The 25936-nt window shown below is 47.4% G+C and overlaps 2 protein-coding genes across 2 annotated transcripts in view; one reads left to right on the top strand and one right to left on the bottom strand.

Moving 5' to 3' along the window:
- The window catches only part of RRAGB (Ras related GTP binding B), a 133839-nt gene extending 113581 nt beyond the window's left edge, over positions 1 to 20258 (bottom strand). Inside the window, exon 1 of the mRNA XM_074277119.1 lies at positions 20118 to 20258. The gene's annotated coding sequence lies outside the window, so the exon portion shown is untranslated. The remainder of the gene's footprint in view (positions 1 to 20117) is intronic.
- CLCN5 (chloride voltage-gated channel 5) overlaps positions 16979 to 25936 on the top strand; it is a 93562-nt gene continuing 84604 nt past the window's right edge. The window contains exon 1 of the mRNA XM_074277111.1: positions 16979 to 17111. The gene's annotated coding sequence lies outside the window, so the exon portion shown is untranslated. The remainder of the gene's footprint in view (positions 17112 to 25936) is intronic.

Raw genomic sequence — 25936 nt, 5'->3', positions numbered from 1 at the left:
TCCCCATTCAAATGGAGTCCCTATTGGAGTTTAAAGTGTTAGTGTATTAATAGTAATAATATATTTATATATACAAGATTTCTAAGTCAACATCCAGCCAGCAGAGGTCCTAACACAAGGTTTCCAGGCCTGTTTCTGAGTTTGACACTGTGCTCTAGAAGACCTCAAATCCAACTCAACCCAAACCAAATCTTCCTCATCGCCTGCATCCACCGTAGGAACAGTTTGTTCCTCCCAAGTCTTCCCGCCTCCATTCTCTCTGCCGTCATCTATTCCCCCACTTCATACTCCCGCTAGAATTCTCTCCAATACTAAGAATTTATAGTGCTATCATTCCTGTGCTCAACAATCCTCAGTGGCTCCCTATTGCTCACCAAGACAAGTTCAAAGCTTTCTCCCTGACCATCCTCTGGTGCCTTCCCAGCTTCTTAATCTTAGCCAGTATCACTCCCCTGCACCATGTCTAAACCACAGCCAAAATGGACTTGCTGCGCTCTGAAGGCGGTATGTTTTCCAGTCTCCACCCTTCTGTTGGGACATCTTCCTCCTTCCTCCGTTTAGAAGGATTTAGAATTGACCAATTGTCTTCCTGGCTTTGTCCAATGGCATTTCAAGGCCATATTCCCCAGGACTCTTCCCAGGTATCCTCAGTTAGGGATGACCTTTCGCTCCCTACCCAGAGAACTCTGTGGGGGCCCCTCTGGGCATTTGTTAGGTACCCACATCACTGAGTTAAAAAGCAGGACTCCCCTTATTTTCTCTGGGGCAAACAACTTTCCCTGCCCTCCCATAGCTTGCACAATGGATCTGTGAGCAGTAGAATTGGAGGTGGGAGCTCCTTCTCTGCCTTCCAATCCCTTCCTCCCCTTTGGGCTAAGGCTGGGGGGTGGGGAATGGCCCTCCTTAAGCCCAGCCAGTCTTTGACTCTTAAGGCTGAGCCATTTAGAGCCAGGGTTATTTGGAGATTTGGTTCTGGGAGCTCGTGGGAGTGGGGAGATTCGATGCTCCTCTGTGCTTTGTTTGTTGTTTTTATTTCAGGCTCAAATGGAAAGGCCTTTGCCCATGCTCAAGGCTGCAGAAGTCCCAGCTGTAATGATCTCAGTCCTGTTACCAAGGCACTGGCAGGAAGACTTAAGAAGACCTCTGAAACATTCCCACTGACCATTGGGCAGCCCTGTGATAATGAGCCTACAGTTCAAATGTGGCCTGTGTGACTGGGCCCATCACTTCACGACTCAGTTTCCTCATTTGTAAAATGGGGACAATGGCGACTGCCTCCCGCTGGATGTAGGGATTAAGTGAGATAATAATCTGTAAAGTGCTTTGTACATAGTAGGCTCTGGGTCACTGTTCCTCAGTGGCCCTGCTCAGACCCCCTTCCCACAACCCCCAGCGGCAATCCAGCCTGTCAAGTGAGGGGGCGGCTCCTTCCCTTCCCCTCCCTTTCGGAAGTTTGTCTTTCCATCAAGGCCAGAGTCTGGCCAGAGTCTGACAGTGGACATCCCCTCATTGTTCCTAGGCCTGCCCTGCCCAGCTGGCCCACACCTTGGAGCCCCCTTCCAGGGGCCGGGCCCTGGAGCCCCGGAGGCTTTTGGGAGTTTGCATTGAAATGCTTATTTTGGTGCTGGTGGGAGCGGCAGCTACTGGCCCTGGTTGTAAAGAGAGCCGGGCCTGGGGTCAGCCCACGGAGAGGGGGGCTCCTTTTCAGCTTCTCCCCGACCTCAGGAGACTGGCAGACACCCAACGGGAAAAACGAAAAAACCTTTACTTGGGCTGCTTCCCCCAGCCTTCCCTTGGGAAATAAGAAGGCAGGTCAAGCTTGGGATATCCTTCCGCCAAAGGAAACCAAGTGGGAGCCTTTCTATTCTATTTATTTCATTCAAGATCCACAAGTAGCAGCAGCAAAGGGCTGAGGGGCTTCCTAGCCTGCACTGGAATGTGCTGTGTGTGTGTGTGTGTGTGTGTGTGTGTGTGTGTGTGTGTGAGTGTGCACGCGCTGCACTCGTGGGTGTGCCTGGCCGTGTGCCGGGGGGAGCCTGTGGGACTGTGCCTTTGTGTGTACACACCTGTGAGTGAGAGAGTGGAGAATGGGCATCCTCCCAGGGGAACAGGAAGCCCCCAGAAAGAAGGAGGTCACAGGTTAGAAGAATCATCAGGGCCCTAGGGCGGAAGGGGTCCCAGAGGCCTTCAAGGCCCTTATCTCAGACAGGAGGAGACTGAGGCTTCGAGTCTGTAAAGGGCCTTGCCCGGGGTCACCCAGCTAGCAAATGGACGAGGCCGGCTGTGACTGCAAATCTGACACTTGCTGTACCTTTTGTGGACCCTACAGGAATGGCCCATCCCATGATGATACCTTTCATGACATTCAATGCTCTATCGAAGCCCAACCAACCAATCAGGTGAAGGGAGGTGGGCAGTGCCAGCCCGGGTGATGTTCTGCATGGACTTCCTGTGCCCTGACATCTCGAGTTCAGTGGAACGCACTCATGTGGTACCACAGATTGGTTGGCCTATGGCACCGGAGGGCTCCCGTGGCCCAAGGAGGGAACAGAGACAGCCTGGGCTCCTCAGGATGACCAGCTTCATGCAGCGGGAAGCAGAGTGAGTGGGCTACCCTTATTATATAAGAACATCTATTCCGTCTCCTTACTGCTGGAGCTCACATTGCCAGAGTATTTCCAAAACCATAAGTGATGACTCATAAAGATGGTACTGCTATTATCCTTATTTTACAGATAAGGAAACTGAGGCTCAGAAAATGACGTTGGCCAGGCCTTCTTGACTCCAAGCATTCTACCCACTATACCACCTCACCTCCTGGCTTCTTTATTTCATATCCACTGAAATAATGGAGTAGCAAGGTCCCTGGTAGCTTGCAAGTTATTATTGGCTTCTTAGAAATTATCCAGGGCAGAGTCCAAGGTACAGTGGGATTCCCTATAGGTCAAAGAGTTCAGGGGACCCACGGGGTCATGGGGACAAACCCAATATCTTTATATTATATATAAAATTATATATAAAGTTGCTGAGGCAATTGGGGTTAAGTGACTTGCCCAGGGTCACACAGCTAGGAAGTGTTAAGTGTCTGAGGTTAGATTTGAACTCTGGTCCTCCTGACTTCAGAGCTGGTGCTCTACCCACTGCGCCACCTCGCTGCCCTCTAAAATCCATCTTTTAAATGCAGAATTCCCTAAGGCCCTCACATGGCTGCTGATCAGAGCTGACCAGGGTCTCCAAAGCAGCAGAACCACTGGTCACTCCCAGGACTATGAAGGTACAATAGAATATCTATCATTCTGAGGCAGGGGACTTGTGATCTGCACCTGCAGGGCGGGACTTAGGTCTCCTGCAGCAGCCCCCTGCTGAGAGCCGGTGGGCCGGTCATTGCACCTTTGCTGAAGGATGCTCAGAACGTGGTCCAAAAGCAAAGTCAAAAGCTCCCATTCTTGTTCACGTGGCCCCATTGGCAAGCCTGTGCTGTTTTGGACAGCCAGGGCTGTTTCTGAATCCTACCACCAGATGGCAGTAAAAGCACATACCACTAGCATGAGTTCTCAAGCTCTAGCAGCCCGGATCCTGGGAGAGCTCAGGAATTGCTCAGCAGGGACCTAGAATTAAGGGCTGGAAGGGCCTGAGAGCACATCAGTCCAAGGCCCCAGTTTCCAGACACCCATAGAAGGAAAGGGGGTTATCCAAAGTCACACGGGCACTGAAGGGGAGGCCCAGAGAAGGGAGGGCCTCTGGCTCCAAGTCCTCTGCCTAATTCTGGACTGTGCTATGTATGGCAGGCTTTTTTTTTTTTTTTTTTTAAGAGCAGTTCACCCGCTGGTGGCCAACACCCAGTCTGCCATTTCCAGTTCAACTTGGTAGGACTTGGGGAGGGAGCTTTGAAGAGTCTGGTACCTTTTAGCCCATGATAAGCCTTGACTTACAGGACCCAGAGGCTGGTGAAGGCCCCTAGAGCTGGAGGAGGTCCTAGTGGCCATGTGACCCAGCAAGGCAGGAGGCAAGATGAAATTGGAATGTGTTGCTACTCCATTAGAAGTCAACAAACATTGCTGTAAGCAATTTTCTTCTTCCTCTTTTTTTTTTTTTTTCTTGAGGCAATTGGGGTTAAGTGACTTGCCCAGGGTCACACAGCCAGGACAGAAGTGTCTGAGGACAGATTTGAACTCTGGTCCTCCTGACTTCAGGGCTGGTGCTCCATCCACTGAAAGTAATTTCTACAGGAACAGGCTGTGTACCAGAAGGGGACGAACCAAAATACACAATCGAGGCCTTTAGAGGCTCAAAGTTTAGCAAAATGGAGGCTTGGATCAAGTTGGCTGCAAGTTCCTGCTAACTCTTCTTTGCCCAGACCGAGCTCCAGACTGGAAGGGCCCACTTTCAGCTCGTTTGTAGCTGGAATAAAGGAACCCCTCCTGAGGTGTGGAGAGAAGATCCGGGTGTTTTCTTGGCTAAGGCCGGGGCTCTGTCAATCCAAGTGTATGGACACATTTGGGGAAACGTGGTTTCTCTGTGTGATCGAAACCTTTAGACCTGGAAGCTACTGTGGAGACTCGTTGAGCCCCTGACTTAGGATCCAAGGAAAGTTTGTGGAGGAAGAAACTGGAGGCAGAGAACTAGGCCCACTTTTCCAACAGCCAGTGGTCTTGGGGAGGGCGCCTTCAGGTCTTATCCCACCATGTGGTGTAATGGACAGAGTCCACCACTAGAGGTCAGGAGAGCCTTTGAGTTGCCATGCTAAAAGCCCTGTCTCAGCTGCAGAAGTCTCTGGTGGGGGTGTTGTCCCAGAAGGTTCCTTGAAGGCCCCGGAAGGCTGCGGGAGATGGCCAAGATGGAGGGACTTCAAGCATGGGATGGTTTCTTGTGCTCCCCATGGCTCTTTCCTAGGCCCACTCCTCTTAATACAAGTAACAAGTAACTGGGAAGTTCTCCCAGACTCTGGGGGCGCTCCTCTGGCAAACACAGAATGTCTCCCCTTGGCTCACCCATGACTTTGAATTCCCAAATTCATTGTCTGGACCTCTTGCAAAAGCAGTTCGGTGTTGGTGCAGTGGCTAGAACACCGGGCCTGGACTCAGGAAGCCCCGAGTTCAAATGTGGCCTCAGACACTAGCCGTGTGACCCTGGGCAAGTCACTTGACCCTCTTTACCTCAGTTTCCTCATCTGTCAAACAAACTAGAGAAGGAAATGACAAAACCACGCCAATATCTGTGCCAAGAAAACCCCAAATTGGGTCATGGAGAGTTAGACACGACTCATCCTTGAAAAATAATCTGGTTCCTTTTTTCTTTTCTTTTCTTTTTTTTTTTTTTTTTTAAATTTCTTAAAATTAAAATTTTTTTTTTAAATGAAATTTCTCTTAATGATTAATCATGATTGTCATGATCAGTTCTCAGACTGGCTTCAGGAAGACCATTAACTTCAAATCAGACACTTTACTAAGCTGTGGGACTCTGAACAAGTCACTTCAGTACCGTCCACCTCAGTTTCCTCAGCTGTAAAATGGGGATGGCAATCATGCCCACCTCCCAGGTTCTTTACATGACCAGACTTAGTCCAAGGACAGGCACAAGGTAATTATGTAATGCCTTTCCCCTTTCCTTCTCCCCCTAACTCAAGTGTCAGCTATCTAGTCCACTTTCCTCCCTCCCCCCCCCCATTTAGCTCTGTACATATGAAGCAAAAGACTTACCCAAAAGTTTACAGTGGGACTGGCCCCCAAGGCCTTCCTGACCCCTAGTTCAGCTCTAAGGTCCGCAGTTACTGAACGCGAAATCCTGCTGCAAAAAGAACTCAAAGCAGCCTCAGGAGCAGTCCAGGGAGCCTCATTCTCCATCCTTCCCATCAACCTAGTCGCCAACCTCCCCCCTCCCCCCAGCCACTCTTATCTCACTCTCCTCCCCCACATCCAAGGAGCTGTCCAACCCGGTGGATTCTGGGGCCAAGCTCTCCCCTCAGGCTGCCTTCTCGCTTTCTAATGGAGGCCCTGGTCACCTTAGGGCTTCAGGGGATTGTCTGGCTTGCGGGCTGGCTTTCTCCTCTCTCCAATCCACTCTCGCCAGCATTTTGTTTTGCCAGTTCCATGTAAAGAGAGTTTTCAAGATTCATTTGTGTCCATTTTTTTTTCCTCCCTCCCTCCCTCCCCACCAAAAGATTCTCCCCTACGGTATCATTCTGACTTTTTTGCTCCTCCGTTCAAGGAGTTTCAGTGGCTCCCTACTGTCCATAGGATAAAGTACAAACTCTTCAGTTTACTATTTCAAGCCCTCTGCTCCCAGGCTCCCACCTGCCGTCCAGCCTTATTTCATCACACCCTGCATTTCAAAGCAGCTGTTTTTAGTAGGTGTGCAAAGCCATTGCTCCCCCTTGAAATGTATTGCACTTAGGGGGCAGCTAGGTGGCTCAGTGGATAGAGTACCAGCCTTGAATTTAGGAGGACCTGAGTTCAAATCTGGTCTCAGACACTTAACATATTCTAGCTGTGTGACCCTGGGCAAGTCACTTAACCCCAGCCTAAAAAAAAAAAAAAAAAATGTATTGCACTTAGCCCTCTTCCAGCACCTTTTTTTCCCCCTCTGAGGCAATTGGAGTTAAGTGACTTGCTCAGGGTCACACAGCCAGGAAGTGTTAACTGTCTGAGACCAGATTTGAACTCAGGTCCTCCTCAGTGTTCTATCCCCTGTGCCATCTAGCTGCCCCCTTGGAGTAGTCTTACTGGTCTTCATGTGCTACTTCCTCTGAAGCCTTCTGCCTTCCTAACTTACGGCCTCTCCCCCTTTCCTCTGTTTTCTTAGCCTTTTCCTACAGCACTTCGCCTGCCTCCCCCATTTGTCTGCCTCCATATCATTTCTTCAGACCTCACAAATTAATAAATGGTTTTTAGATTTAAATAGAACCCAGAAAGAAAATAGAAAATCTCGATGAGAATATATGTGAAAACTGCACCATGCTCAGCTCCCCAGCTCTAAAGACTGGATTTCCAAATAGCCTAGACCACATTAAATCTATTATTTGCACACTGACTCTCATGTCATTTCTCTCTTTTTACCATTATTATAGCTTTTTATTGACAAAACATATGCATGGGTCGTTTTTCAACATTGACCCTTGCAAAAACTTCTGTTCCAACTTTTCCCCTCCTTCCCTCCACTCCCTCCCGGATGGCAGGCGGTCCCATACATGTTAAACATGTTAAATATTCACGTGTCATTTCTCAAGCAGTCTCCAAACCTGTGTAACTAGTCATAACTAGGGCAGGGCAGTCAGGGCTTTGACCCAGGGTGTCAAAATTTAGAGAACACTTCAAGTTCCAACCCAGCATATACTTCCACAGTGGCTGTACCCTAGTTGAACTTCCTGTCCTGGGTACAAAAACTAATAATTAAAACTCTGTGTGACTGGATCCTTCATCAAAATAGGCTACCTAATTGAATACAAAGTTTCCCAGGCAGCATTGGATAAAGTGATCACAGTAAATCATGTTTTACCTGGGCAGGCTTATCTTTCCTAAGTGCAGAAAGACTTGAAAAGTTGTCATCTTCCACACCTTGTTCCCAAGATCAAGGGAAGATATTACTGCACTCCTCTAGCCCCCTGAGCCCATGGAACCAGACCAAGGAGGAGTATGACTACAAATAAAAATAAAAAAGCTGTAAACAAGCTCCCTCCTTCCTACCTGGCCCTTTAGACAGAGTTCCACTAGGAACTCTGATTTCACCTGGCACTGGATCATACTGGATTTTTTTCAATTCCCAATTTGGAATATGCTTCTTTACCTGGGTCTGCCTTGACAATAGCCCTCGATTCACTCACTAGCATGGGGAAGCTGCTTCTGTCTTAAACTCTTACTGAGCATCAACTGGTTTCTTCCACTGTCAGCTGATAAATGATGTTTTTCCATCTCCACCACTTAAGACAGTTGAATCATTCCTTTTTCTTTGAATTTTTCAAAGATACAGACATACAGATACCTACATATAGACGTGTGTATGTCTATATGTCTATATATCTATATCTATAGCTCACAGAGCTACTTAAAATGTATCATACAGTATACCACAATGTAGAGTTCTAAAGTTATATATATATTTGTAAATTTATATATATATATATACATATATATTTGCTATATATAATATATACATATATATTATAAATATATATATATACATATATATATATATATATTTATAAATTTATAAATTTATAAATATATAAATATATGTATATATATATTTGCTGAGGCAATTGGGGTTAAGTGACTTGCCCAGGGTCACACAGCCAGGAAATGTTAAGTGTCTGAGACCACATTTGAACTCGGGTCCTCCTGACTTCAAGGCTGGTGCTCTAGCCACTGCGCCACCTAGCTGCCTCTAAAATCATTTTTCAGGGTGCAACCATCTATGCTCCTGGAAGATTCCACACACCCCCCCCAGGGTGTTTTCCTCCTGGCTTTATCCTCAGTTATACCCTGCATTTTTCTCTCCCAGTTTTCTGTTGTCCCTTACTGCAGTGGCCATCAATTACCTGAGATTCAATAGCTATTATTTTCAAATCTACTTTGAGATCCGGGTCGGGCAAAATCCCCTTTTTCAAATTTTCTTTTTTCACTCCCTGCCAATATTCTCCGTCTTTTCATCTATCTGAATTTTCTTCTGAGATTAGCTGATTCTGTGTTAAAACCTAGCAGCATTAAATTAAATCTAGAAAATAAATTGGAGAGTATTGGCGTTTTACTCAACTTTAATGCACAGAAAATCTTTCTTTTGCTCAGTAGAACAGAAGATCCTTGAGGGGGAGGAACAGCAGGGACTGTTCTTTAATCACTGTCTCCTCAGTGAAGAGCACAGAATCTGGCTCACATTAAGCACATTCAATTCAACTCAATAATTATTTATTAAGTGCTTACTATTAGGTGCAGGAGAAATACCTCCCAGGTAAATTGAATTGATTTATTCCTTAAGAGTTCCCAAGCCAACTAAAGCTGTCTATGAAAATCTTTTGTGACCCTTGGGAGGATATTACCCCAGCATTTGATGACTTTTGACAGAATTGCAAATGGCATTTCTTTATCCTTTTCTCTGAAATTTTGCCAGTGGCATATAAAAATTGTAGATGATTTGTGTGGTTTTCACTTATATTCTTCCATTTGAATCAAAAAATCCAATGCCCCAATTAATGTTTTTGCTCCCTGTCCTAGGTTTTCTAGCAAGAAAGTCCTGGCATCTGCAGCTAGCTAGATCATCACTTCTTTGTGACCAATGTTTACTCCTTTAATCCCTTTTTTTTATTATTCCTTTAATTTCTTAATTTTCATGCCTGATCAAATAGAGGCACAGAGATGGCATGGGGGTAGTGGAGAGCGTTGGGTTCATGGTGGAAAAGACCTGGGCTCACTTCTCTACTCTGACTCTTATTATTCGAATGATTCCTGCCAAGTCACTATCTCTGTGAACTTCAAGCGACTCCTAAGACTTAACAAATAAGTCATAAATGAGTTAAGATCCATGGTAGGAGAGGGTGATCTTAAACTAAGAAGTGGAGGTGGATAGTCTTAAGTGAGGAGCAATAAGGTCAATTTACCTGGAGTATAGAGTGCCCAGAGAAGGGTAATATTGGAGAAGATGAGAGGGAGGGAGGATTTAAAATGGCAGACACAGGAATCTGTGTTTAATCCCAGGAGTAATAGGGAACCACTAGAGTTTATTGAGCAAAGGAGTGACCTTTAGGAAAACTTACTTTGGCAGCCACATGGAGGATGGCTTAGAGAAGGAAGAGATTGGAGGCAGGAGACTGCCTGAAGTGTTGATGAAATGGATCTGGATGATGGCTTTGTGAGTAAAGAAAGAGTGAGGGGCATTGTGCACATAGAAATGTCAAGACTCAGTAACTTATTAGGTATGTGCAAAGACTGCTTAGAGAGAAATGGAAAATGACTCAGATGTGACAAACCTCAGGAACTAGAAGGAGGGCACTGCTTCCTACAGAGACAAGAAACTTTAGGAGGCGGCTTATTTTGGGGATAAAAATAATAAGTTTTGTTCTGGACACATGGAATTTGAGAAGTGAGATGTCCCATAAGTGGTTTGGTGATGGGGGACTGAAGCTCAACAGAGCTCAAAAGAGAAAGAGATTGGAGTCGGACGTATAGATTTGGGATCTCGAGAGATACATGTGCATACTTAGTGGATTTGATATAAAGCTCAGGCAAAGGAAGGAAGCATCCAGACACATAGGAAAAAAATAAAACAAAACAAGAGAGAATAGTGTCCTAGAGAAGAGAGTGTTCAAGGCTACTCAGAGGTCAAGAAGGTTGAAGATCAAAAGCCCATTCAACTTGGCAATCAAGAGATCGTTGGTAACTTTGGAGAGAGTAGTTTCAGTGGAAGCCAGCTTGCAGAATTAAGAAGAGAGAAATGAAAGGGAGTGGAGGCAGCACTTGTAGAGGCTTTTAGCAGAAAAGGGGAGGACAGATATAGGATAATAGATAGTAAGGATGGTCGTCTCAAGTTGAGGACGTTTTGTTTTTTAGGATATGGGAGACTCGACCGTATTTGTAGTCTGACACCGGACAAGAGGAGAACTGGGATGATTTTCACTGGTCGTGGGTTCAGAGCCCTCGGACGCGGACGCTGGGGAATCCAGCTCTTGGTCGTCACATCTGTTCCAGTGAGGAGAATGACAGAGAACACTTGAAGTGTGCCCCTGAGGCCTGTTAGTTGGAGCAGCCTGTAAATGTGAGCATTTATTTTCACATCCACGTTGTCATTGTTGTTGCTATAACTCGAATCTGTTTTTAGAATATGATGATTTCCCTTTGCACCCGACCTTCTTTAATGAGTTGACTTGAACTTGTTGTTCGACACCATTCACTCACACTATCATTGTTCACCACTCATTTTATCCCACTGGGTCTGCCCATTTCTGCTTTTGGACATCCAGCTTCGTGATGACCCAAGGCACGGTCCACATTTCGAAATGAACTTGAAAAAAATATACCCAATGCCGACGGGTTTCTGTCCTAGCAGGGAAGGTCAAGGGGCTGGAGGATCACGGTCAGCTTCTCAGGCAGAAAGGAGAATTCCTTTCAAAAAATGGCAGAAAGACTTCAAGATGAAAACAAAGATGTAAAAGGACATAAGAGCCATTTGGGCAAGCTGATCTGTGCTGGGATCCAGGAGGCTGGAAGAACATGGCATGTGGGGGAGCTCCAGAATATTCAGAACTAAGCTGCAAAAGACACAGGGCCAAGAGCATTTTATCCCATGGCACCATGGTTCAGAAGGAATCCTCCTTTCTCCTTGGGAAGGCTTCCTCTCCCTGCCTGACCTTGGAGGGCCTATTTTTAGGCCCTTGCCCTGGCCCATAGTTCTCCAGGGCTTTCTGATGATGCGCTGCCCTCTCCTAGTGTGACTGTATCTGTTGTAGGACTCTCTTCTACACTGCCATCTTCAGCTGCCCTCTTCAACTAGACTACTGCCATCTTTTAGCTATTTCTTCTTCTGGATATAGGCTCCTCTCTAGAAGAATGTTGCTTCCTGGAGGGCAGAAACTGGCTTATTTTATTTATGCCCAGCATTTAGCACCGGTCCTGACACAGAGTGGGCACTTAGGAAATGCTTGGTGATCAAATCAATCATTGGCAAAGAGGGGCAGCTAGGTGGTGCACTGGATAGAGTGGATAATAGAACACTGAGTCTTGAGTCAAGAAGACTCCCTGAGTTCAAATCTGGCCTCAGACACTTGCTAGCAGCGTGACCCTGGGGAAGTCAATTTACCCAGTTTGACTCAGTTTCTGAATCAGTAAGATGAGCTGGAGACAGAAATGGCAAATAATTCAAAATCATTCAATCATGGAGGGTCAGACACGATTGAAAAATGGCTCAACAGCAACAATTGTTGGCAAAGAGGAGGGATCTCCTCTTGGAGGAGGAAGAGGAGGAAACAGTGGTAGGTGCTGGTCCTTCCAGAAATGAGGTTGCCAGTCCACGACTAGTATGGTGACATCTATTTGTTGACCTGCTAATAATGGAGAGATTTGATGTTTTCCTGGGGACCATGTCAGGGCCATGAGGGAGAACGTCCCCAGACCTGTCAAACCAGATGCCTACTACCCACTTCTGGTGATTCATAGGGGCAACAAGGACACAGCCAGAAGGAATCTCAAAAGTGTTGCTCAAATGGAGTTGTGAACGGATCCAGTCATTCTGGAGAACAGTTTGGAACTCAGCCCAAAGGGCTCTCAAACTGTCCATACCCTTTGATCCAGCAGTCTCACTACTGGGCCTGTATCCCAAAGAGATCAGAAAGGAGGGAAAGGGAGACACCTGTACAAAAATGTTTAGAGCACCACAAAAGTAGTAGCAAAGATTTGGAAATTGAGGGGATGCCCATCAATTGGGGAATGGCCGCACAAGTTTTGGTACAAGAACTTGATGGAATATTGTTGTGCTCTAAGAAAAGATGAGCAGGCTGATTTGGGGAAAGTCTGGAAAGACTCCGACGAACTGATGCTGAACAAAGTGAACAGAACCAAGAAAACACTGTATACAGTAACAGCCACATTATACAAGGATAAACTCTGACTGACTTAGCTCTTCTCAGTAAAAAAAGACAATTCCAAAGAATTCATGATGAAAATGAGAAAGAACTGATGTAAAATCTCAATGCAAATCAAAGCACACTATTTTTACTTTTATTTTTTTCTTTTTTTTTTCTTCTTTCACAACCTGACTGATATGGAAATATGTTTTGCATAATTGCACATGTATAAACTATTGAAAATTTTTACCTTTTTTTGGAAGGGGGAGGGAAAGGAAGGAGGGAGAAAATTTGAAGCTCATTTTTTTAAATGAATGTTAAAAATTATCATCTACAAGGGACAACTGAGTTCTAGGGATAGAATCCATGGCAGCCTTGGAAAGAAGTAGCACAAGGGAGCTCTTGGGCCACGAAACCTAGTCTGACACGTACAGGATTTACAGGAACAGATTGCAAATCCTTCTTCTACGAAAGGAGAAGTCGAATCCCATGGCCTAAAATTCACCAGGGCAAGTCAGCCTAGGAGGAACGGGAAGTTCTCAGGAAGGAAACTCTGAGGACACCAAAGGAAATAATTCAAACCAACAGATAAAAAGAGTAGAGTGGCGCGCCGGAGACTCCCATTACTTGCTTTGCCTGATGGCTGGTGGTAGGAGTTATTCCTATTTCACCCTGGAATCCCTTTCCTAGGTCCCATAAAATAGAAGGAGCAGAGCCCCCAAGGGGCACATGCCAATAGCTAGCTCTTTTATTAGTGCCCTGGAAAAGCCCGTTGTCATTTGGTTTCTGGAGCTGGTCTCTGTCTCCCAGGCAGTAGGAGCCCCGGATCTGCCACTACTGGGGAAACCCTTGGGAGAAGCTCCCTGCCACTTTCATGCTAGCATGATGTCAAGACTGGAGGAACCTAACTCCAGACCAGCCATTGCCAAAGCTACCTTTCCTCCGCTCCCTCCCAAGACCTCTTTTATCCTCAAAAACCTCCGGCCTCCCTCAGATAGACTGTGGACAGTTGGCCACAGATCAGCAGTCGGGAAATCCTGATTTGTGTGTTTGGATCAGCAGAGGAAGGAAATGAGGGGGCAAAGGCTTTTGATTCACGGCATGAAGAAACCCTTGCAAGTGCATTTCTGAGGCCGAGCCTGGTGGTTTTCCTGACTCTCATGTGTTAGTTTGGAGGACCGCTATCAGCCCAGCTGGATGAATACTCATTTTACTTACCCTTGGGAGTTCCACTGAGGCCTCCCTTACCTGACAGAGTTGGAAGTTCCCTTCTTCCCAGCTTTCCCCATTCTGATTACCCTCTCCAGACAATAATAATAATAATAATAATAATAATAATAATAATAATAATAATAATAATAATAATAAATATTTATATGGTACTTAATATGTGCCCGGCACTCTGCTAAGTACTTTACCTCATTTGAGCTGAATAACAACCCTGAGAAGTAGGTGTTAACATTACCTCCAGTTTACAGTTAAAGAAACAGACAGAAATGAAATGGTTTGCCCAGAGTCCCACAGCTAGTAAGAATCTGGAGCTGATTTTGAATTCAGGTCTTCCCGACTCCAGGCCCAGCCACCTCATCACCTCAATGTCCATTTTATATGGTCAGGCCCAGAACTGAGTACAACATCCCTGGTGTGCTAGTCTAACCAGAGCAAAGGACAGTGGGCCCATCATCTCCTTCTTCCAGGAAGCTCAGTTTCTCCTAATACAACAAGCAGCCTCACTCCCGGCTCCCAACCTGACTGCCAAGGCCATGCCCCTCCCCGGAATTTCTAACCATGGTCCTTCTGGTATTTTAAAAAATGCATTTCTACTGCTCTCCCTCCCCATCCTCTCTCCCAGAGAGTCATTCCTTAAGACAAAGGCTAAAATAAACCAAACAAATAAATAAAACAGGAAAAAAAAATCAATATAATCAACACATAAAAAAATTGGACATTAGAGGCAATGTTCTACACCCCTAAATTTTCTGCCTTTTTAGAGAAAGGTGAGGGATCTTCTTCAATCTCCAGTTTAGGGTCACCTCTGTTCTTTGGAATTTTGCAGCATCTACTTTCCATTGTTTGCTGCTTGCTTCCAATGATGTCGTAGTCATTGTGTAAATTGTTTTCTCGGTTCCACTTGTTTTGTTTTGTATTGGTTCACAGAAATCTTCCCAGGCTTCTCTGTATTCATCATATTTGTAGTTTCTCACAGGGCAGTAAAGTTCCCTGTCCAATATCCATGTACCAACATTTCTTTAGGTTTGGGTAGGGGTATAGATATAAGTAGGATAGGGATCTCCTTTGTTTCCAATTCATAACTCATTTCCAGAACTTAGCATAAAACATACTACAGAAAAAGCATATGGAAACTTCTTTTTTTATTTCTTTTCTTTTTTTTAATCAGTGACCTCCTTGGAGGATGTGCCTAGCAGAAGAATCTCTTTTCCCAAAGATCTGGACATTTTCATCACTTTCTTGGAATCATTTCAAATGGCTTTCCAGAAGCCATTTCTGGAAATGGATTCCATTTCCATTTCAATTCACCCCACAGCTGCCTTAGTATGAGCACTCTTGTCTCAGTCAGACTAGGGAAAAGTCCCGATTCTTTCTTCCAATCTTCACAGACTGACAAGAGAAAATCTACAGAAATCTGGATGTGAAATCCAACTTGGCTTAGTTCTCCTAAGAGCAATTTTAGGTGAAACATGAAGAAGTCACCAAACAAAAGGAACAGATCTGAGAACATCTCTGATCTCCATGACAGCAAAACCTTCATGTTTGGACTATAAAACCAAAATCACCAAGGGACTTCATCTGAAACAGTGGCTATGCACTAAGAAAGTGGGCAGCTAGGGGGTGCTGCTGTGCAGCAAGTCAGGAAGACAGGTTCAAATCCAGCCTCAGACACTTCCTAGCTGAGTGATTGTGGGCGAGTCACTTCACTCTGTTTGCCTCAGTTTCCTCATCTGTTAAATCAGTTGGGGAAGGAAATGGCCAACTACTTTAGGATCTAAGAAAACCCTAATTGGGTCACGGATGGTGAAACATGACTGAAATGCCTATAGTACGTACACAGAAGAAACCTGGGTTGGCAGTAATATTATTTCATCAGCATGGAGATTGTTTTTAAGCTATCTGAAAGGGAGGAAGAGACAAAAGTATCCCAATATTAAAGGCCCTCTAGACGACTGACCATTATCCCCTGTGCCTTTTGTCATGTTTCAGAGATCTAAGAGTGTTCTCTACCCATGTGAAGGTGCCTTTGATGTCAGTCAGTATGAGCTGGGGACAGGTAAACTTGGGAAATGATTTTGTACGGCAGCCCCCCTCTCTCCTTCCCCCCTCCAGGGTGTAGGGACACCTGGAAGAGGATGGAGGGGCTTCTGACCGGAGTTTCTCCTTTTGATTGTTAGATGATAATCTTTAGTCACTAAATACCACTCACATGCTCTTTGTGGGTCACCCCGGTGAGCTAGGGCCAAGTCCCTTGGCATGGGGCCTGAGCATATGAGCAGCTCCATGGAAAGGACCCCAGTTCTGCAAATCTGGGGGTGTTCTTAGCACACTTGCTATAGGAGATAGAAACTTGAGGGAGGGAAGCTAAAAACTGAGAGGAGATCTGGAGAAGTTTGGGGGGGGCATCTGAGCAGAGCCTTGAAGGGAGCAGAGGTGAGGAAGAAGGGCATCCTTGGCAGTGTGTGGGGATGACATGTCCTACAAACGTCAGACAAGGAAGGCCAGGTTGGAGGTGACACTAAAGCTAGTTTGGCTGGAATGGAGATTCCATGAAAGGGAGTGCTGGGGTGATATTTTATTTTATGCAGAGGTGCTAGGGAGCCACCCAAGCTTCTTGAGTAGGGGAGTGAAACGACCAGGGGACAGCTTGCTTAGCTGGCTGCTGAGTTCCCCATTGAATTGGATGCTCCGAAAGTGGCCACACTATCCACGTCCCAATATGTACACGCCCCTCCCCAATATGTGCATCTACCCAAGTGCCAGGCACTAAGTTGGCACCCGGACCCAACTCTGGGGACAGGGGCAGGTGCTTCAAGCTCTGGGGCCTGAGCTCAGGAGCTCCTCCTGGTGGCCGTCCAAATAGGGAAAGCTTAGGCCCCGCCCAATTCGCCTGCAAAATGGCCGCGGGGGGGGGGTGGGGGTGAGGGAAGTGTGTGCGCGTGCGCGGTCTGGATCTTTGCCGGCGGAGCCTCGCGGGCACGCGCGGGGGCGTGCGAGTCCTCGGCGGCGCGCTTGCCTTCCTCCCTCCCTCCCTCCCTCCCTCGCAGGCAGCGACAGCGCCTGTCACATGAGGCGGGCGGGCTGGCGGCCGGCGGCCCGGGAGCCCGTGGGAGCCGCGTGCCCCCTCCCCCTCCCCTTCCCCTCCTCCCCCGCCCCCCTCCCCTCCCCTCCCCCTCCCTCCTCCTCAGGGGACGCCCGGGGTGGATGGAGTGGCGCCGCTGCCGGGGCCGCTGCCGGGGTCGGGGTCCGGGCTTGTAGCCGCCACGGCTCCAGGCCGGCCGGGCGAGCTGAAGCTGCCGTCACCGCCGCCGCCGCCGCCGCCGCCGCGCTCCAGGTAACTCCCGGCGGAGTTGGCGTCGCCTCCCTCCGAGCGCAGCCGCTGCAGTGGTGGCCCCCGGGGGCGCCGGACTGGGGACCGGGCGGGGGGGCTGCTCTGGCTGTCGGGCCTGCCGGGGTCGGCGGGGAGGCCCGAGGCCCCCTCTTCCTGCTGCCTGTCCTGTGCCGCCTGTGCCCCGCTTCTCCTCGTCCTCCTCCTCCTCGTCCTCGTCCTCCTCCTCCTCGTCCTCGTCCTCCTCCTCGTCCTCCTCGTCCTCCTCGTCCTCCTCCTCCTCCTCCTCCTCCTCCTCTTGGGGGGCCGGCGGGGAGGAGGGGGGGCGCCTCTTTGGGAAGCTCAATTCCCAGGCCGATGCGGCTGAGAGAAGTCTCCCGGGAAGAGGCCCAGCCGCGATCCTGGGGGACTTCCTGCCCTGGAAGCTGGGACTAATTAGGGGCGGCCAAGCCGGGGAGGAGGGGAAGAGTCGGCGCTCCGAGTGGGCCCACCGTTTGGCCCTGTTTGAATGATTCCAGAAGCTTTCCATTTGCTTTCCCCATGGGCGAAGGCTGCTCCAGGGGCGGCCTCAACGGGCAGGAGCGAAAGGCGCAGAGACCCTGCCATGCACATCCCCAGAGACCGAGAGACAACCGAGAAGTTCTCTCTCAGCTCTGCTTTTGCCTTGGTTCAAGCCAGGGAATAGCTGTCTTGTCTGCTGTGTTTCTCTGTCTCTTCCTTTCTTTTTTCTCTCTTTCTTTCTCTACATCTGTCTCTGTCTTTTTTCTGTCTCTCTTCTCTTCTTTTCTGTCTTTATCTCTCCCCTTTTCTTTCTGTTTATCTGTCTCTCCTCTCTTCCTCTCTCTTCCTTTCTTTTCTCTTCTCTTCCCCCTTTTCTCTTTATCACTGTCTCTCTCTGCCTCTCTTCTGTTTCTGTCTTTCTATCTCTGTCTCTCCCCTTCTTTTCTCTCTATCTCTGTCTCTATCTCTTTCCTTTTTCTCTGTCTTTGTTTCTTTTCCCTCTTTTCTATCTCTGTCTCTCTCTCCCCTTCTTTTTCTGTCTCTTTATCTCTTTCTCTTCCCTTCTTTTCTCTTTCTTTATCTGTCTCCCTTTCTTTTCCGTCTTTCTGTGTCTCTTCCCTTTTCTCTCTGTCTCTCTTCATCTCTCTCTTTGTCTCCCCTTCTTTTCTGTTTCTCTCTTTATCTCTGTCTCTCTCTTCCCTTTTTTCTTCTCTTTATCTCTCCCTCTCTCCCCTTCTTTCTCATTCTATCTCTCTTTCTTCCCTCTCTATCCATGTCTTTCTCTTCCCTTCTTTTTTCTCTCTTTGTCTCTCTTTATCTCTGTCTCTCTTCCCTTTTCTCTCTCCCCTTTAATCTCTGTTTCTGTCTTTGTGTCTCTTCCCTTTTCTCTCTATCTCTTCCTTTCTATTACTTCTCTCTTCATTTTCTCTCTCTTTCCCCCTCCTTTTCTCTCTTCCTTTCTATTTGTTCTCTCTTTCTCTTTTCCTTCCTTTTCTCTGTCTCTTTTCCCCTTCATTTCCTCTCTCCCTTTCTTTTCTGTCTCTGTCTCTTCCCTTTTCTCTGTTTCTGTCTCTCTTTTTCTTTCTCTCTTCCTTTCTTTTCTCTGTCCCTCTTCCTCCTGTCTTTCTTTTCTTTGTCTCTCCTGATCTCTGTCTCTCTTTCTTCCTTTTGTCTCTCTGTCCTTCTCCCTCCTCTTTCTTTCTTTCTTTCTTTCTTTCTTTCTTTCTTTCTTTCTTTCTTTCTTTCTTTCTTTCTTTCTTTCTTTCTTTCTTTCTTTCTTTCTTTCCTCTCTCTCTCCTTTCTTCCTTTCTTTTTTCTGCCTCTCTTCCCTCTCTCTTCCTTTCTTTTCTGTCTCCCTTTCTTTTCTCTTTCTCTCTGCTCTTGTACTCTCTGTTTTTCTTCTCTCTCCTTTCTTTTCTTTCTCTCCTGCTTTCTCTTCCCCTGTCTCTCTTCTTTTCTCTATCTCTGTCTCTCCTGCTCTCTCTGTGCTTCTGTCCCTCTCCCTCCTGACTCTTTCTTCCTTTTCTCTGTCTCTCCATCTGCTCTGTCTCGCCTCTCTTTTGCTTTCTTTCTCTGTCTCTGCCTGTCTCTGTCTCCCTTTTCCTCCTACATCTTTCATTTCTCTTTTAAAAGAGAGCTTCTGAATGGCAGTCCTCCCCCAAGATTCTGAGGCTTTGCAGTACCCTTTAAGGAGTGAGATCACATAGAGACTCCAGACTCATCCACCCCACTTTGGTGCCCAACTCCAGAGAGTCCCTGCTTGCTCAGCACCCGGCCGCGGCCGCGGAGCTAGCCAGTTGTCCCACTGCTTTCGGTGGGCTGGTTCACCCATGGGCTTGCCCTTTGTGACCCAGAGCGAGCCTCCCAGTCAGTGACTCAGTTCTGGAAATCACGGACTAACCAAGCCTTCCTCCCTCTCTCTAGAGCAGCATCGCTCTTGGTGCAGTTGTTAAGTGTAGCCCCAGAAGAAGCGTTATTAAGTTCAGGAACTCCAGAGTCAAACACAGGAATAAGCCAGAGCCAGAGGAGCCGAGATCTGTACCAGCCAAAGGGAGTGCCTCCATCCATAGAAAGGCTCTCCAGAGCGTTTCACTTAGCTCAACAAACACTTTGACAACCTTATTGAACTGGGTGCTTACTTAGCTCCATCCACTCACTTACAGGCACTGAACCACAATTTGAACAGAAATGAAAAAAACCAAAGCCCGTTTGCCCCCCCCCCCCCCCAAACACAATTCTCGTTATCCCTGTTCGTGGAGGGCAGGATGGGCGGCCCCCACCACCCTCCTGAGCCTCTTGGGAGCTCCCACCACCCTCAAGAGCCTCTCAAAAGCTGAGACTTACATCCCCCTCGACTAAAGGGATCGGGGCTCCGGAGCGAAATCCCTGGGAGTACCACTCAAAGGCTTCTTGCTTTGCTTAAAACAGCAAGAGGAGGCTTTGAGTGTTTGTGAGAAAGCTAGTTAGAGAGGGAGAGAGAGCTTTTGCAAGTGGGGAAAATATCGTAGTTACCTTTTTGGAATTTCTTGCTTGGAAGTTTCAGTTTTTCCACATCTGTCTTCCAGGGAAGAAGGACCAGACAGCTGTGCTCTAGCACCAGGCAGTGTACATAGCCCAGCTTTTCCCCAAGACTAGAGGTGCATTTTTTTTTGGAGGGGGAGGGGAGTAAAAGAAGTGTAACCCCCAGCCCAGGGAAGGTAGGAGGGAGGATCTGGAGCTGGGGGAGGGGAAGAGAGAGGGAGGGGACCAGAAGAGGAGTGACTGCTGGCTAGCTCTCTTTCCACCCCCACCCCCCCAGCCAGTGACAAGCAGCCAGCTGCTTCTTAAACTTAACCCTTTGACCATATGGCAAGGACAAAGTGTATTCCACGTAGAGAAGCCTCTTCTGGCCTTGATCTTGTGGTGTTTCACAACAGGAACCCAAATTACACTGGGGGAATGAAATAGGGAAAACGGTTTTCTTGATTTTTTCTTCAAAAAATCTGTGCGTGTGAAAATGTGAGTAATACTGTATTTTTTTCTTTTCTTTTGTTTTGAACCCTTAATTGAAATCTCTAGCGACACGAGACGTAAACTCTGAATAGGGTTTTTAATGAATTTCAGCTCCTTCCCATCACTTCCCGCTCTGGTGACTGTGTTGCTGAAAATATTCCGGTCCCTCTCTCGTCTTCCCCATTGAACTCCGCTTTGATCGGGTGCCCAGAATGCAGAAAGATTTTTCACATTAACTTTTAGCTCATCAGACTTGACTCTGCTAATGCTTGAACTAGGCAGTGGAAGGCTTTTTACCCTGGATGGAGCAGAAGGATGTGGTCCGTGTTCTGGTTAGCCCAGTTAGGGGACACGTGGGCTGATGGGGCTTGCTTGGTCGTGAGCTTGGGCTCTGGTGGCTTTCACCTTTGCCCCGGGTTAAAGCTCAGAAGGGAACCTTAGTTCTGGAAGTCTCCCCTTGGTATGCTTCCCTTTCCCATATTTCTGAAAATCCTCGGAAGGGGCCGTGTCAGACTTGCCGGTGGTGGGGAGGGGTAGGGGGATGGGAAACTGCTCAGGTGCCGCCACTTCCACATAGCCTTTGCCTGTGCCACCAGTGGCTGAGGATGGCCACGTTCTTTTCTCCTTGAGTCGTCTCTGGCTTTCCAGGTCACATCCTGGAGTAGAACAGGAGCTTGCTGGCTTTACAGAATGGGTTTTCTTTTTTCTTCTTGATTTTATTTTATTTTATTTTTTGGCTCCCCAGCACCTTGCACAGAGGAGACACCAGATGTTTATAAAACCAAGTGCCATCCTTTATCTCACTCTTCCTATTGGGGGGAAGTATTTGGGAAACAGACTCTTTCAGAGTCTTTTGTTGTCTGGGCCTCAACTATTCCTTTTTGTATCCATTCGGCTGCAACTCAAGTTTGTTGGTTGAATGCGAAATATCATTGTAACGCTGTCAGAATGAGCTCAGAACCACGTAGTGGGAATCCTTCTGGATGGCTCTTCAGACCATTGCTCAAATTGTAAGGTCTGAAGATCCCCAAGTTCTGTTTCTAGAATTTGCCCTTTCATGCTCTCTTTGCCCAAACTTGGCATTCATAGCTGCTGAATTGTGATGAAAAATTCTCTAGATTTAAAGCCAGGCAGGTACTTCAAAGTCATCTGGCTTTTTTCTGTCCCTTTATCTAACAGATCAGGAACCTGGGGTCCAGACTTATGAAGTGACTCTACCCCATGGCCTCTGAATTGATCACTTTTAATCTGTCAGGAACCAGATAACTAAGTATAGAAACTGGATCCTGACTTCAAATGATAGGGTTTCATTAACTGAAGTCCTCTATCATACTCTTTTCTCAAATATTTGGGGAAGTGAAAAAAGTAGCTCGGGTTCTTTTGTTGTCCGAACCCATTTGGCCGCAGTTAAGTCGTTGATTAAGAAAACTTTAGCGCTCAGGGGAGTGGCACCCTTTTGCTATCTACCAGCTGCCCTTGGTGGGCATCAGAGGGAAAGGGGCTTTTCCCATGGAATCGAAGCTTAGTCCTTTTAATTACAAACACGTCCCAAGATATTAGGCGCTTATGTCCCTGCCTTCTTAAAAGAGTGTACACTCATTACTGATCCACATTTGTACTGATTCATGGTTATCAGAGCGGAGTGCCAAGACCTCCTTGGGACAGACCCTTGCCTTCCCTGTCCTGGGGTCTTTGGATTCAATGCCCACTTTTACACTTTTTTTTGTTGCCTCATTAGGGTTAGCGATCTCCTTTGCCTTCGCTGTCAGTGTCTCTCCCCGCCTCCTGCCTTTACTGTCCAGCTTCTCCTGAGCTAGGAAACTCAATTTGTTAGAGTCATATATTATTCTGGGGCAGGTTTTGTGACAGGGCCTCTACCCATCTCTCTGAGGGCCCCTGGTTTTCCTTCCTCTTTCCCTCCAGGTTGGAGCCTGTGTTCCACAGAGCTGAGCTTTCTGTGATTCTGACTTCCAGATAGGGAATATCATCTCTGGACTTCAGATGGCGTTGATTCCTTTCAACCACACTCACCTTCTTTCCCTGGATTTTCTCTTCCAGCCTTCCTGAGAGGTGACAGGTGCCCTTCTCCTGAAGGACATGTGAAACCTCTCTCCTACCTTTCTCCCCGGGCCTTTACTTAGTTTTCACAGCAAGGTTTTGGGGGCTCCCCTTTTCTACATAGACTCTCCTTTCTTCCCTTCAGGCATGACATCTGCTCAGACTGATGGGACTGGACTAGTTTATGTGGGTATTGTTCTCTTTGTGGTGGAGGCCAGGAGCAGAAGTCCTTGGTCTCCCCTGGCCATTGAGGCTGATTCTGGTTATTATCTCCTGGCCTTGACCTTTAGTTCCTCCCAGTTAGTCCTTCGCTGAAGACATTGAAGCCTCCGCCACCCACCGGGCAGCCCATGGAAGGAATAATGGAATGGGGGGAGATCGCATGTTTCCTTGAAGTAGGAGGTAGGGCTTGGGGGGGAGAATCAGAATTGTAAGGCAGCCAGATGTTAGAGAGAAAAATCACTCCATTACAAGCATCCAGTGTCTAGGCTGTGGGGGTTTAGAATCGGCAGATGTTTTTTTCACACATCAAGATGCCTGTTGACAAAAGTAACGCTGATCTTGCTGAGCTGGTGGTACGGGAGGAGAGCAGGGACCCCAAGGAGGAGGCCTAGAGCAGGCGCTGTGCTGGCGGCCTCTCTCGCAGCCGTGTCTGTGGGCACTCAGGCCACGTGTGTGAGGAGAAATGAGAATTTAGCTAAGCGCCCCCCAAAAAAAGTGTGTGTGTGAGTACATGTACACGAACATACATGAACATGTGTGTCTGTGTGTGTGCGTGCACATGTGGGTATGTATATTTTTTTCTCAATAGATGTAGCCTTCTGATGGATAAGTAGCCTTTTGGCAAAGAAATCCTTCATGTGGTCGTTCTTTCAGAAGTTGATACCCTTTCCCAAGTCCATGTGATGGATTGTAGTGGGTTTTGTGGCCCTAGCAGAGAAAATAAAGGCAGGCCCCCTCTTAGCTGGGGAATGAGATCATAGCATGGGATTTGGGAGCTGGAAGGGCTCCGAGACATGGAGTGTAACCTTGTCCTGCTCCAGATAAGGAAACAGACCTGCAAAAGAGGGTGTGTGGAGGCAGAGAGTGAGCTTCCTTCCTCGGGTCTGGTCGGCTCCTTCATCCCGTACCATGCTGTTGCTCTGCTTCGGGCTGCCGGCCTCCGCCAAGGACTGGCTGACACTTTTTCAGTCGGGGCCGGGGAACTGCCCCATGAGGGGAGGCTCTCGTTACTCTCAAAGCAAGCTGAAGCTGTTTTTCTAAAGAAAATCTCCACTGAGGTTTCAAGGTTCTCTTTTAGACTTGTTACTGAGTATTTTACCATTAAAAAAAAATAAGCTATGGGATCTCAGGTTTTAACCAGAATTATGATTCAAAACTTCCTGTTTCTATTTTTTCTACATCAGCAGTGCACAAAAATTTCACTGTGGGTGGCAGAGCTGTCAGTTTTTTTTTCCTTGTTCTTCCTATCGTATACGAATACTGCAAAGCGTGTCAGTGTCACGGTCACGGGGCAGCCATCGGTACCGACTTAGGGACAGGAGGCGACTTCCGAGGAAGTCTTACAAGTTCTGGAGTCCTTAAACCATGAAAAGAGCAAATAGCATTTCGCTTTTGCCTCCTTAGAACGTCTGCCCTTACTTCCAGAAGGCTCCGAGGCCGGCGATGGGCTGCAATGATGCGAGGTAGGGTGGCCCCGCCGAGAGACCCAGACTTTAGCCAGCAGGGAAGATAGACTGCTTTCCAAAAGCCCGGGAAAGGGAGCTGGCCCTGGGAGCTCCCTCCCGGGCACCTGAGACAAGCTGATTGGGTGACTGGTCTGGCCTGAGGTTTGCTGGCCGTGGCAACCCGACAAGGGCAAGACACTGGGTTATATAACGTTAACTTTCTGATCAAAGAAAGCATACATACTTGCTGGCAGACACCAGCTTTTTCCTGGAACTTAGCTCAAGGAGAAATTCATCATATGGCTGGGTCCTTGTGTTACTTGGGGGATAATCGCTTCGGCTGAGGTTTTGCGAAAGACTCAGAAATGTCGTTAGACCAGATTCTTGGATCGAGACCCTCCAACGTCAGAGGGTATAGCATTAAATCCTAATTTAGTGTAGACATTTTTGTGGGGTCCTGGGCTGTTTGGTCCGGGAGTTTGTTTTCTGATCTTTCTACTTAGTGCGTAGTTGGAGAAGCTGGAGAAACGGTCATTAGACGGTCGTTCTTAAATATGAGGTGCCTGAAAGAAGCCAGGGCGAGTCGTGGGTTACAATGGATTACTGACTGAGTTCTGGGAATACCTGGGCTCTGGCGAATATTCCGTGATGTTGCTTGAAGGGATATTAAGCATCAACAGAGCAGGGTCTTGCAAAAAACCAGAAGCCATCCCTGCATTTTTCCTGGGCAAAAAGCCAAGCCCTCCTCAAAGTAGGTCGTGGGGATACCTAGAAGGAGCATCCCTGTGGGGTCTCCTCATCTGCCACGAAACCGAAGTTCCGATTTTCCCAACAAGTATTTGCAGAAGTACTTGGTTGAGACCTCGGGGTTCTGAGCCATACGGTGTATAAGACATGACTTTAGCTTGAGAAATGTGTCACCTAGGTGTCAGTGGCCCCATCGATAGTGAACTGAACCTCTCCGTCTGGCCCCACAGAGTATGTCTGGTTTTCCAAACTGCTGTGGGCTGATGGTTCCATCAGGGTAAGGGAGCCACAAAAGACCTTCCCAAAGAGCCGAGTAGCTTGACTTGTTGGATTGGGTGATTTCTGGTGGATGGCTTTTTGAAATCCTGTTGATGGAGGCTCTGCATATTGGGTTTGTGGAGGGGATGCGGGGCAGCTCTTTTTAGCACTCAGCCCCCTGGGTCCACTGCTCTCCTGACTATCCTGCAGGTCAAAAGCTAAGAGCGCCCCATAAGCAGAAAAGCTCTTGTTTCTTTACCTAGTAGGAAGGTTTCCAAGTAGGTCACTGACCTGTTATGTTCAGGCTCTTTCCATGGTACCGGAGTGGCCGTCCTATGGCTCGTCAAGAAAAGAGCTGAACAGGCCGGTAAGCCAACAGGTTTCCCTTCCCCTTTCATTGACCTGATGCTCCCTTTTCCCCCATGAAAATAAGATGGATAAAAACAGATACCATCTGATGATAACCCTGGAGCCCTCAAATAGATATCTAGAGATCTGTTCTATATCCATCCATCTCGTGTGTGTGTGTGTGTGTGTGTGTGTGTGTGTGTGTGTGTGTGTGAATATACACATAAGAACTTCATTTTTTCCCCTCAATAGTATTTTTTC

Source organism: Sminthopsis crassicaudata, chromosome X (assembly GCF_048593235.1).
Source record: "Sminthopsis crassicaudata isolate SCR6 chromosome X, ASM4859323v1, whole genome shotgun sequence".
Taxonomy (NCBI): Eukaryota; Metazoa; Chordata; class Mammalia; order Dasyuromorphia; family Dasyuridae; genus Sminthopsis; species Sminthopsis crassicaudata.
Note: the sequence above shows the minus strand (reverse complement) of the source record. Positions and strands in the feature narration are given on the sequence as shown.